Consider the following 10,967-nt stretch of genomic DNA (forward strand, 5'->3'; position numbering starts at 1 on the left):
GGCTAGGTGCGGTGGCTTCCTTTGGGAGGCGGAGGCAAGAGGATTGCCTGTCCAGGGGTTCGAGACAAGCCTGGGCCAACTTGGGGAGAACTTGTCTTTGCAATAAGTCAAAAAATTAGCCGGGGGGGGGGGGGGCGCAGAATGAATGTCGGGTGGGGGTGGACAAAATTCCCTGTTTCGGATGCTCAAAAGTTCAACGAGGGTGCCATCAAAGGAGAGGGGGAACTCACCTGATGCACTGAGTTGGTCCTGATGAGAACTCCATGGGGTGTGAGGCCTGTGATATGGGAGATGGTTTCAAAACTTGGGCCCTTTATTTACTACCTGAATGGTTTGGGCAAGTTGCTTAATCTCTCTTTGCAAGTAAATATTGGTTACAGTATGCCAGGTGCTGTGCCAAGCACCGAAGAATATACTGAAGGCAGTATGGGCTCTGTTCTTAAAGAATTCTGGTTGGAGAGGTAGCACATAAAAAATGGAACTGACCAGGAGCAGTGGCTGTAAACACTGCACTTTGGGAGGCCAAGGTGAAAGAATGACTTGAACCCAGGAGTTCCAGACCAGCCTGGGCAACATAGGGAAACCTCGTATCTACAAAAAATTTTTTAAAAAGTTAGCCAGATATGCACCGGTAGTCCCAACTACTCAGGAGGCTGAGGCAGAAGAATCACCTGAGCCCAGGAGGTTCAGGCTGTGGTGAGCTGGTATTGTGCCACTGCACCCCAGCCTGGGCAACAGAGTGACTCCTCTCAAAAAATAAAAAATAAAAATAAAAAGGAGTGCAATGCCAGGTAACAGTTAAGAATTGAACATAATCAGATTCAAATCCCAGTTCCCAATTTCCCCACTTCCCACCTAACATGGGAACTTCTTGGGCAGTTGCTTAAGCTCTCTTCAGGTTCCTCATGTGAAAAGTGGAAATACTAATAATACCTATCTCATAGGGTTGTAGTCATAATTAAGTAGACTGTTACACATAAAGCTGTTAATACAATGCCTGGTCCATATTACTCACTCAATAAGTCCTGTAGCCAATTCTCCCCCCCCCCCCCCCCACTTTTTAATGTTTAATTTCCTGTTTTTTGGTCTTTTTATGTACTACATTATTGTAGCCAAGCAAAGTATAAATTGTCAATATGCTAAAAATTCAAGCAGATCAGAAAATTTCAAAGTACAGAAACAAATCTACCCACATCTTATGAGAAAGAAATAATCAAAGTTGACATTGGTGAAGATTCTCACAGATATCTTTACCCATACAATCATTAACTTTTTTGACTCTGAGCCTTGAAAACTGTGGATTAGAACAGGACAGTTGAAATATTATGGGAATTGGGCAGCTCACATAAGAGGTCAGAGTTAAAACTGCCTGTAGTTTCTCTGTCTGGAGAAATTTAGGCTGAGATATAACAACATTAAAGTCCTGAAATCACAAATAATGAGAAGAGGCACTACATAGAAGAAAACAAACACTAGAGAAAGGTATCTGATCATTTGAAAGAGTTAGTTTTAGAACAAACAGAACACTAAATACTGTAATTGAAACCTATAGAGTATTTAACACTTCCCAAAGTTTGTTCCATGTTGCATCAGTCTCATTAGAAAGATGTTCAACGGATACATGCTATTATTATCTTAATACATTTGAAGAATTCTTCATATTTTAATCACCCTGCCCCTTAGAAATTCAGGATTTTAAAGATCCTGAGAAGGTCTATAAAAACAATCAACCCTAAATTGTTTAATTTTGTTTTACCCAGTATTTTTCCCAACTACCTGACCAGAGAATGCTGTTTTTATGCAATAACTGGTAATATTTTAGGAATATACTTCCTTGAGTTTAGAAAGGTTTCAAAATGTGTGTTTGTGCTTTGGGGTAAATCTCTAATCATATAAAGTTATGACTATGGAAGGCAGCTACCAAATAACCACTCAATGCCTGCAAAAAAGCAAAAACAACAACAACAACAACAAAAACCCTCTCAACTAGAGGAAATAAGCTTCCACAAGTTTGGAAGCCCACAAATAGCTAGAAATACACACACACACACACACATGAAAAGGATCGAGAGCAGAGAAATATGAAATATGAGCCATGGTCATCACTAACCAACATTGTCATCAACATTGTTGAGGGTTGGCTATGTTCAAGCACTGTACAAAGTCCCCTGGGAAAGAAAAATGATCTTTAAAGGACACAGCCCCAGTTCTGTAACTCCTGCCTTCTTATGCCTCAATATTTTCAATCATGAAATTCCTATTCCTATTATTTAGGTCTCCTGAAAATGTATTTTAAAAAACCACAGATATGAAAGCATAAACATTTGGGGAGAAGACACTTGTGAATTCCTCATATTATTATTTCCAGCTATCCTGCTCCAACTCATAAGAAACAAATGAAGCCAAAGTCTAGGGTCTGGTCCTAGCTTCCTTCTGTCATAGGTTTTTACCTTTGCAGTTAACACTTGGCTTCTCTGGGTCTTGGTTCCTCACTTAGAAAGGGAATCTGTTGGCCTCTGTTATCTACAAGAGCCCTTCCAGCTTTTAATATTTTATGATTCTAAGATCTATGAAAATCTGATTATTAGAGGGCCAAGGTCAATCTTTGCTATGAATCAAAAAGACCAGATGCTCAAATATAAGCAACCAGATACTCAAGGTGAAACACACACACTTGAGGAAAGCAAGGGAGCAGGGCAGGCATGATGTCATGTACAATGCAGAAATAAAATAATTCATGGGACACCTGGAAAGGGGCTTCACAACCAGTAATAAGGTGCTTTGTTCTATTTTTAGCATCATCAACCAGCAGAAGATCCTTGAATCAGACCGTCTGATGATCATGGTGCAAAAGATGCCCTAAGGGAAAGGAATAAAATACTAATATATAGTAGAAAACAAAATAATTATTTGCTGGAAAGTCATTGGAGAAATTCCCTTTCCTAAATTGTCTTCTGAGGCCAGAAATGTCTGAGGTAGAAGATCAGAGCTAGAGACAGAGAATTTTCTGGTCCTATCCATGAGAAAGCCCTGAAGGAACCATAAGGAACAATAAGAGAACAAATCTTTGGCCTGTCACGTGAACTATGCCTGTGTCAGAGACATTTGTGTGATTTCCACGTTATCAAGAATGCATTATGGAAGGCAAAGAGAGAATGGGGAGGATCAGGATGATTACAGGATCCAGACAGTGTAAGAACCCAAACTATCCTCCTGCCTCTCTTTGAGAAGCAGAAACAAGTGGTCCCCAGCACATTTAATTATCAAGAATTATCCATCCCTTCCCAAAGTGATGCTAAGGCTCAATTTCAGAAAATAAATCTGGGGGAGAAATCAGAGAAAAGGTTTCCTCTTCTCTTTATGATGATAATAAACAACAACATTAAAATAACTACCATGTACTAAGTTCTTTCTATGCATCAGACAGTGGTGTAAAGGTTTGCCCAGGTATGAGTCCCCAGTTTTGAATCCAGGTTCTGCCACTTCTTAGCTGGTTGGCCTTGAGGAATTTTTTTTTTTAGGCCCTCTCGGCCTCAGTTTTCTTGCCTAGGAATAATAAATGGTATCTATGTTATACCATTGATATGACATAATTTATTTAATGAGCTTAGAATAATTCTTGGTTGATAGTATGACTACAACAGATATTGGCTATTACAACCCATTATTATTAAGCACTTTACATTAGTCATTCCATTTAATATACAAATAACTCTATGAGTTAGGCACCTGAACTAATAATATCACTAGTTAACAGACTGAGGACATTGCGGTCTATAGAAGTCAAATGTACCTAAGATCACACAGCTAGTTACTCCTATATATTTCTGAATTAGAAAGGCTTGACAATAATTAACTCATACACTTGATAGTCTAAATGCATGTTGAATTTGATTTATACAGCAAAATGGCACCATTTTATTATAACTATAAAAATGTTTGAGTTATATTAAGATTATTCTGTTCAATCTGTGTAAGAGGAAGAGTTTGGAGACAGTGAAACCAGTGGCAACCTATTATAATAACACAGTTGTAAAGGAAACATGCCCTGAACTATGGGCCAGTTCAGACTAAAAAAGACTAAAAAGTGAGAGAGATATCCTGAAGTGGAAGTGGAGGTGACAAAGATCACCTGTTTTAACCCTAAAGTGCCCGGTGGATGGTGATGACAGGCGAAATAGGGAAATCAGGAGGGAATTGGCAATGGGGTGTTCACTTTCAGATGTGTGTGTTTTATTCCTCCTCTTTCATTGTTGTTGTTTGTTTGCTTGTTTGTTTGAATTGGGGTCTAACTGTCTCCCAGACTGGTGCAGTGGCAAGATTACGGCTCACTGCAGCCTTGACCTTCTGGGCTCAGGCATTCCTTCTGCCTCAGCATCCCAAGAAACTGGAACCATAGGGGCATGCCACCACGTCTGGCTATTTTCTATTTTTTTGTGGAGAGGAGGTCTCGCTGTGTTGTCTAGGCTGGTCTCAAACTCCTGGGTTCAAGTGATCCTACCACTTTGTCTTCTCAAAGAGCTGGGATTACAGGCATGAGCTACTGTGCCTGGCGCTTTTAGGTATGTTTTAAAGACATATGAGGGGGATCCCCCCAAATAACAGAATTATCTTTCGAAGGATGGATCCCTTGTAGTACAGGCTTCCCCCACTATGTAAGTGTTCTAGGACCCCATCAGCATCAGTGTACCAGCTAGTGCCGTTGTGAGAGGCTGTGTTTGGCTTAGTGAACTTTTCTATGGCAAAGAGATGACTGGTTCTTCCACCATGACAATGCAGCTGCCCTCACTGCACTGAGTGTTCAGCAGTTTTTGACCCAAATGGCATCACCCCTGTGCTCTACCTTCCCTATTCACTTGATCTCACTCTGAGCAACTTCTGTTTCCCCAGATGAAAAAAGCCCTCAAAGGAAAACATTTTGCCAATATGGAAGAAGTGAAACAAAAAATGGCAGAAACACTAAAAGACTCAAAATTGATTGATTCAAAAACTGTTTTGAGCAGTGGGAAAGGCGTCTTGATAGGTATATTGCATCAAACAGAGAGTACTCTGAAGGTGACGTAAGTTTAAACACGTAAGAATACACAATTTTTATAAATAAATTCCATTTGGGGGGATATCTCTCATACTGTAAGAAAATGGAGCAGGGAGTGAGTGCTTTGGAAACTCGAGATTCTACCACTAACATTTCTGTTCCTCAGTTTCTCTTTTATCAAATGAGAAGTTGATCAAGAATTAACCCTTTGGTTCCTTTCAATTTCTTAGAGGAAAGTCAGGCTCGGTGGCTCAGCCTGTAATCCTACACTTTGGGAGGCTGAGGTGAGTGGAATGCCTGAGTCTGTGGGTTCGAGACCCGCCTGGGCAACTTGGCGTGACCTCATCTCTACAATAAATCAAAAAATTAGCTGGGCATGGTAGTGCATGCCTGTAGTTCCAGCTACTTGGAAGTCTGAGGCGGAAGGATCGCTGGAACCCAGCAGGTTGAGGCTGCAGTGGCCGGGAGCAGCCACTGCATTCCAGTCTGGGCGACAGAGTGAGACTCCAACTCAAAAAAAAAACAACCAACAAAAAAAAACACAATTTCCTAGAGGAAGCATGCAAATAAATTAGAGAAAGTAGAATGTAGATTTCAGGAATTAAAGAGGCAGTGAGTGATCAAGCTATTGGGTCATTAGTCTGGCTTTGAAGTGAAGGAGAAAAATGGGACAATTATTGACTTCTGCAGATTAAGAAAAATGTGCCTTTTAAGAAATGTCTTAGGAAGGATAATTAATACAGTCATATGTAGAATAGAGGCTGTCTACAAATCAATCTAAAAACTCTAAAGTAAAATATGCCACAATGAAAGTTAAGATAGCCTTTATTTATAGGAGAGATAAGCTTCAGTTTGTGTGTTGTGATGCGAAGGTGTTGGAAAAGTCCAGCTGCCCCAAAAATGTCTCCCTGATCCTCTTAAAATACTGCCTGGATTTACACCATTAAAATAAACCCCTTAAAATGTACTTTGTATTGTAAAATGCACATTTATTTCACATTCAGCTGTTGCCATGCTTTCCGGTGAATTAGTGGAGCAGGATGACAACAAGTTACAGTCAACCGAGAAGACAAAGATTTGAGTGGGGAGGAGGAAGGGATTCCTTTGATATGTGCAGCATTGCTCAAGCCTGTCAGTTCAGCAACATGTGGGCGTCTATTGTACCCCAGATACTGAGCTAGGTTCTAGAGATGAAAAGTTAAGTAAGGTGTGGTTCAGTTTCAAGATGCTTACAGTCCAGAGACAGGAGGCAACATAAGGTTCATGGGGTTGGGGGCGTTTTGAAAAGTGAGAACAGAGAATAAGAAAGCAAAGGCGGAGGGACAAAGTGTTCTCTCTCAATACAATTTTGTTGAAGAATTAGACAGATGCTCTGAACTTAAAAAAAATTTTTTTCTTGGTCCCTATGAGTCCCCCTAAAGTACTACTAAAATTTAAACTGGTAAAGTTGACACTCTGTAGGCTGAGGAGTAACAGATAATTTTAATTCCTTTAATTCAGTGATTTTTGGTGGGGCCCTTTGAAATTTAAATTAGTAAGGTTTTGCTACATCAGAACTTGTAAACTATGATTGACTATTGCTAATTTTTCGTGCTCCCCTCCTCCCCTGGAATTTCACAGTATGCCAGGATTGCCGAGGTTGATGGCAGTAACCAAGGCTGACAGAAGCAGAAAGCAGGAAACATAGCGTAATCAGAGCTAGAAAGATAACTGAGAGCTTCTTTAAACAGCTAGAGGAGTACCATATCTTCACAGATGGCATTAAACAAACACTATAAGACATAACTTCAAGTAACACAAAGAACAATCAATTAGGGCTTCCAAATCCTGTGGTTCTAGGATTTACTAGCTAGATAGCCTTGGGAAATCATAATAATATTCATATATATTTATTGAGCACTTACTATATGCCAGGCACTGTGGAACATGTTTATAATGGGCTGAATGTTTATGTCTACCCTAAATTCATATGTTGAAACACTAACCCCTAATGTGATGGTGTTGGGAGGCAGGGCCATTGGGAGGTCACTAGGTCATGAGGGTGGAGTCCTTATGAATGAGAATAGTGCCCTTATAAAAGGGACCCAAAGAGCTCCCACTCAATTACCTTCTGCTATGTGAGGATACCAAGAGAAGTCTGCACTCTTGAAAAGGAGCCATGCTGGCGCCCTGATGTCGGGATTCCCGCCTCCAGAACTGTGAGAAGTAAACATATGTTGTTTAATCCATCCCCTCCATGGTAGCTTGTTATGGCAGCTCAAACCGAGTAAGAGTGCTTTACAGGTAATAATATTTAATCCTCCAGAAAACCCACTGAAGTAGATTCTATCATTTTCCCTACTTTTTAGATGAGGAAACTTGACTAAAGAAAAGATAAGTTCAAGATCATTTAATCTAACATTTGTCAAAGTAGAAATTTGAATACAGGTAGTCAAACTCTAATGGCCATGTTTAAACATCAAGTTGTTCCAGATATTAAGTCATTTAGGCCTCTGTTCCCTCACTTAACACGAGGTGTATTGGGCTAGACAATGTTGAGATTTCCTTCTGGCTTTAAAACATTGTAATTCTAAATGCATGAATTACACGGATATTTAGTATATTTATGGTTAATCTGTTTCTGAATCATCTGTCTCAGAGAACCGAGATCTGAAGAAACGTTTCTGAAATATGGTCTCACTTCCTAACCTTCCCTTGTGCTTCAATCAGTTGGACCATACTATTTACTATCCCACAAAAGTGCCCTTTCTCCTTCTCCATCTCCATATGTTGAAATTCTTTCCCTCCTTGAAAAGCCAGCCGAAATGCCACCTCCTCCAAGTAGCCATTCTCTATCTCTGGGGATTGGGATTTGGGGGAAGATGTAGGATGAGAAGAAAAGGTGGAAGGGAACAACAGGACAAGTAAGAGAACTGTCAGCAGTGATTTTGGTGACTTGCACAAAGTCTTTCTTGTGTCAGGCAACAGTGAAGCCACCGGATTATAATAAATGGTGCCCAGCTAGTAGGAGTGGAATAAAGATGAAATGAGATAGAGTATGTAAAATAACTAGTACCATGTCTGGAAGCGCAGGAACATGATAGGTCCTGATCTTGTTTCCTGCTGTAGGAACCTGATTATCTCCTCCATGCTGAAGAAGGTGGCCATCCTGCCCAGGGAGGAACAATACAAGCAGAGGGGAGAAGAGAAATGGTGAGGAAAAGAGAAGTCAGGAGGAGATACATGGGAGCACAAAGAGAAAAACGAGAGCTGGAGACAGAGGAGAGAAAGGTAAAAGGAGATACCTACAGAAACCTAGAATAAATTTAATTTAGTCTTTTTGCCTCAGCATAGCCATTTTGCTTAGACTTTACCCCAACATGCTTTGAATCTAGCACAGGTTAGACATAGATAGATAAATTTCCAATAGGTAGATTTTAGGAAGCGTTCATTCTACTGCAGACCAAGCAGCAGCCTACCCCACCCCCTCCACAAATCTCCATCAGATACCAGACCAGGACAGCCCAATCTTTCAATAAATGGTTTAGCAGAATAATCTCTAGTAAACTTTCAGGTTTCTTGTCAAGGCAGAAGGTCAAAGATCACCCTTTGGCTGGTCAAAGCCATAGAAATGATAAGAAGACCACCTTTTGGTCAAGGAGTTTGTGGATTGCAAATGTCTAAAGAGTCTCTTGCAGAAAAACTGCCTCCCCTTGTCTCTTCCCATCTAGTCTACCACCTGAGGGCAAGAGATGATAACGTCCAGCAACCTCAAGATCTAAGACTCATATGACTACAATCAACATCAAAGACCTGCAGCCTTGGACACTCCTTTGGGCCAAAATCCCCCTACCCCAAAGCCCTTAAATATACCCTTTCATGGCCCTTTGAGGCCACATTTGCCTCTGTCAGTCTCCTTTCCAATCTGTGAAAGGTGAATCACAAACTTTACTTTTTTAAACTTTCTTACTTGGTTGCAATTTTGCATTATTCCCATGGCCCCGGCACTGGCTCCGGCCCCAGTTCTGGCCTACCTTGCCTCAGTTGACCCCTTCAAAAGGAAATGGAAGGAAGTCATGGCAGAAAAGAGGACAGAAGCAGAATGGAAGCAAAAGGACAAAATGGGACAAGGAAGCGGAAGGGGGTTCTGAGACTCAAGAAGAAAAACTTGTGCCACACTGCAGAATCCAGCCTAGAGAATGGGTCCCCAAGGCAGCCAGGTGCAGTGCCCAAGCCCTCAGATGCATTCTCCCTTCACTGCTTTCACTCATATTGTGGGGGTTCTGACCCCTGCCCTCTGTCATGTTGTCCACTGGCTTCTCTGGCTTTCTACCACACTAAGTGGCCCTGGGGGGTGGAAGGAAGGGAGAAGCCATGGGGACTCTCCACCCCCTACTCTGGAACGTGTCTTCAGGAGTAGTTGAACCTCCCTTGTGGCTCCAGCAACTATGGGACAGGTCCTTCAGGGTTCTGGAAGTCTCCCCTGTTTGTCCCTCTAGCTCCCACGGAGAGAGTGGTTACTAATCTCAGGATTTCCTTACTATCCCCTGGTTGCAATTCTAATTCTTTCAACACTTATAACTAATTTGCTGCATTAAATTATTACTATCAAATCATCTGGGAAAGAAGACTTTTCTTTCAATTGGATTCACTCACGGAGTTCAAAGACAGCTTTCCTAATGGGACTGTAAGCAGTGCATCTAGAGAGAGAAAGAAATCCAGTCATCCCAGGAGTCAAGAAGGGCCAGGATCCATTTCCCCACTGTTTAATCAGGCAGCGACAAATTCACACTAGCCATCACGGTTGGGGGGGCTCTTGGCCTAGGAATGATCTGTAAAATGGCTGGGTTCATGTCTATTCCTTCATGATTCACTCTATTCACTTTGATCACTATGAGCCTTGGCTTAAGGTACATCTCTGTAGAATTCCATTCTATTTCTCCAAGGGTTACTTAAGTGCCCATTGTGAGTATAGAGGGCACACAGCTAGGTGTGGTGGGGAAGGAGATACAGAGGACACAGGAAAAATGGAAGGCATGCTCAGTTTTCGGAAGTGTTCGCCTTGTGTATGAGGTTTGTGGACAGGTCTATCTGGAGACTCCCTTGATGGAGACTCTTGTATTTTTCCAACCCCAGCAGAGCTGCAGACACTCAGAGGCAATATTATACTCACAGCTTTCATCTCTCTCATCAGTGGAGACCTGTTAACACCAGGCTCTTCTTAGAGAATCCACAGACTAGGGGGAACAGAATTGGCATACAGCTGACTGGTGGTGGGGGGCAGACTGATGCCAGCCACAAGGGGCGGACTCTGCTTGGGGGATCGGGAAGGCTGCACAGCGATGATGGGTATGGCAGAGGACCTGAGTCTGAGAGTTTGACGGGGGGGAGGGGTGGGAGGCAGCTAAGGGGATTTCTGGCTCGAATAGAGCGGGGTCAAAATCCAGTGTGAAAGGACAGAGGCATGAAGTATTGTCTGCAAACAGAGGCTTTGGGGTATGGGTAGGGAAGCAGAGAGGAGGTTGAAGGATGAAGGCCCTGCTCTTAGCCACTCAGAGACTGAGGGATGAAAGCTTGAGGCCATAACGAGTCGTCAGACGATCCTGAGCATCAGAGTGGCAAGGTCACTTCGGGAGGGCTGGGGGTGGGCAAATTTGAGATTAGAAGCAGAGAAGCTGGAGGCAGGGAAAGGAACTGAGCTCCAGAGTAGTGGGCAGTTTATACAGGAAGCCCGGACTTGACCATTCCGGAGAGGCGTATTAACATAGCTGCCTTCTATCTGTTCAAGGGCATGCTCCCTCCGTCTGGGTGAGGGGGGAAGGAGTGCCCCTTCTGCTGCGGCAGGAGACCAAGTCTCCAGCCTGAGAAGTTTCGCATTTCTCCTCGCCAAGGTCTCCTTGCCACTACAGGTGGGCGACTGCGAGCCCCGGGCGGACGCCGGGCTCCACGCCCG

The sequence above is a fragment of the Carlito syrichta genome, unplaced genomic scaffold (genome assembly GCF_000164805.1).
Source record: "Carlito syrichta isolate Samal-C Ts95f unplaced genomic scaffold, Tarsius_syrichta-2.0.1 Scaffold303749, whole genome shotgun sequence".
Classification (NCBI taxonomy): Eukaryota; Metazoa; Chordata; class Mammalia; order Primates; family Tarsiidae; genus Carlito; species Carlito syrichta.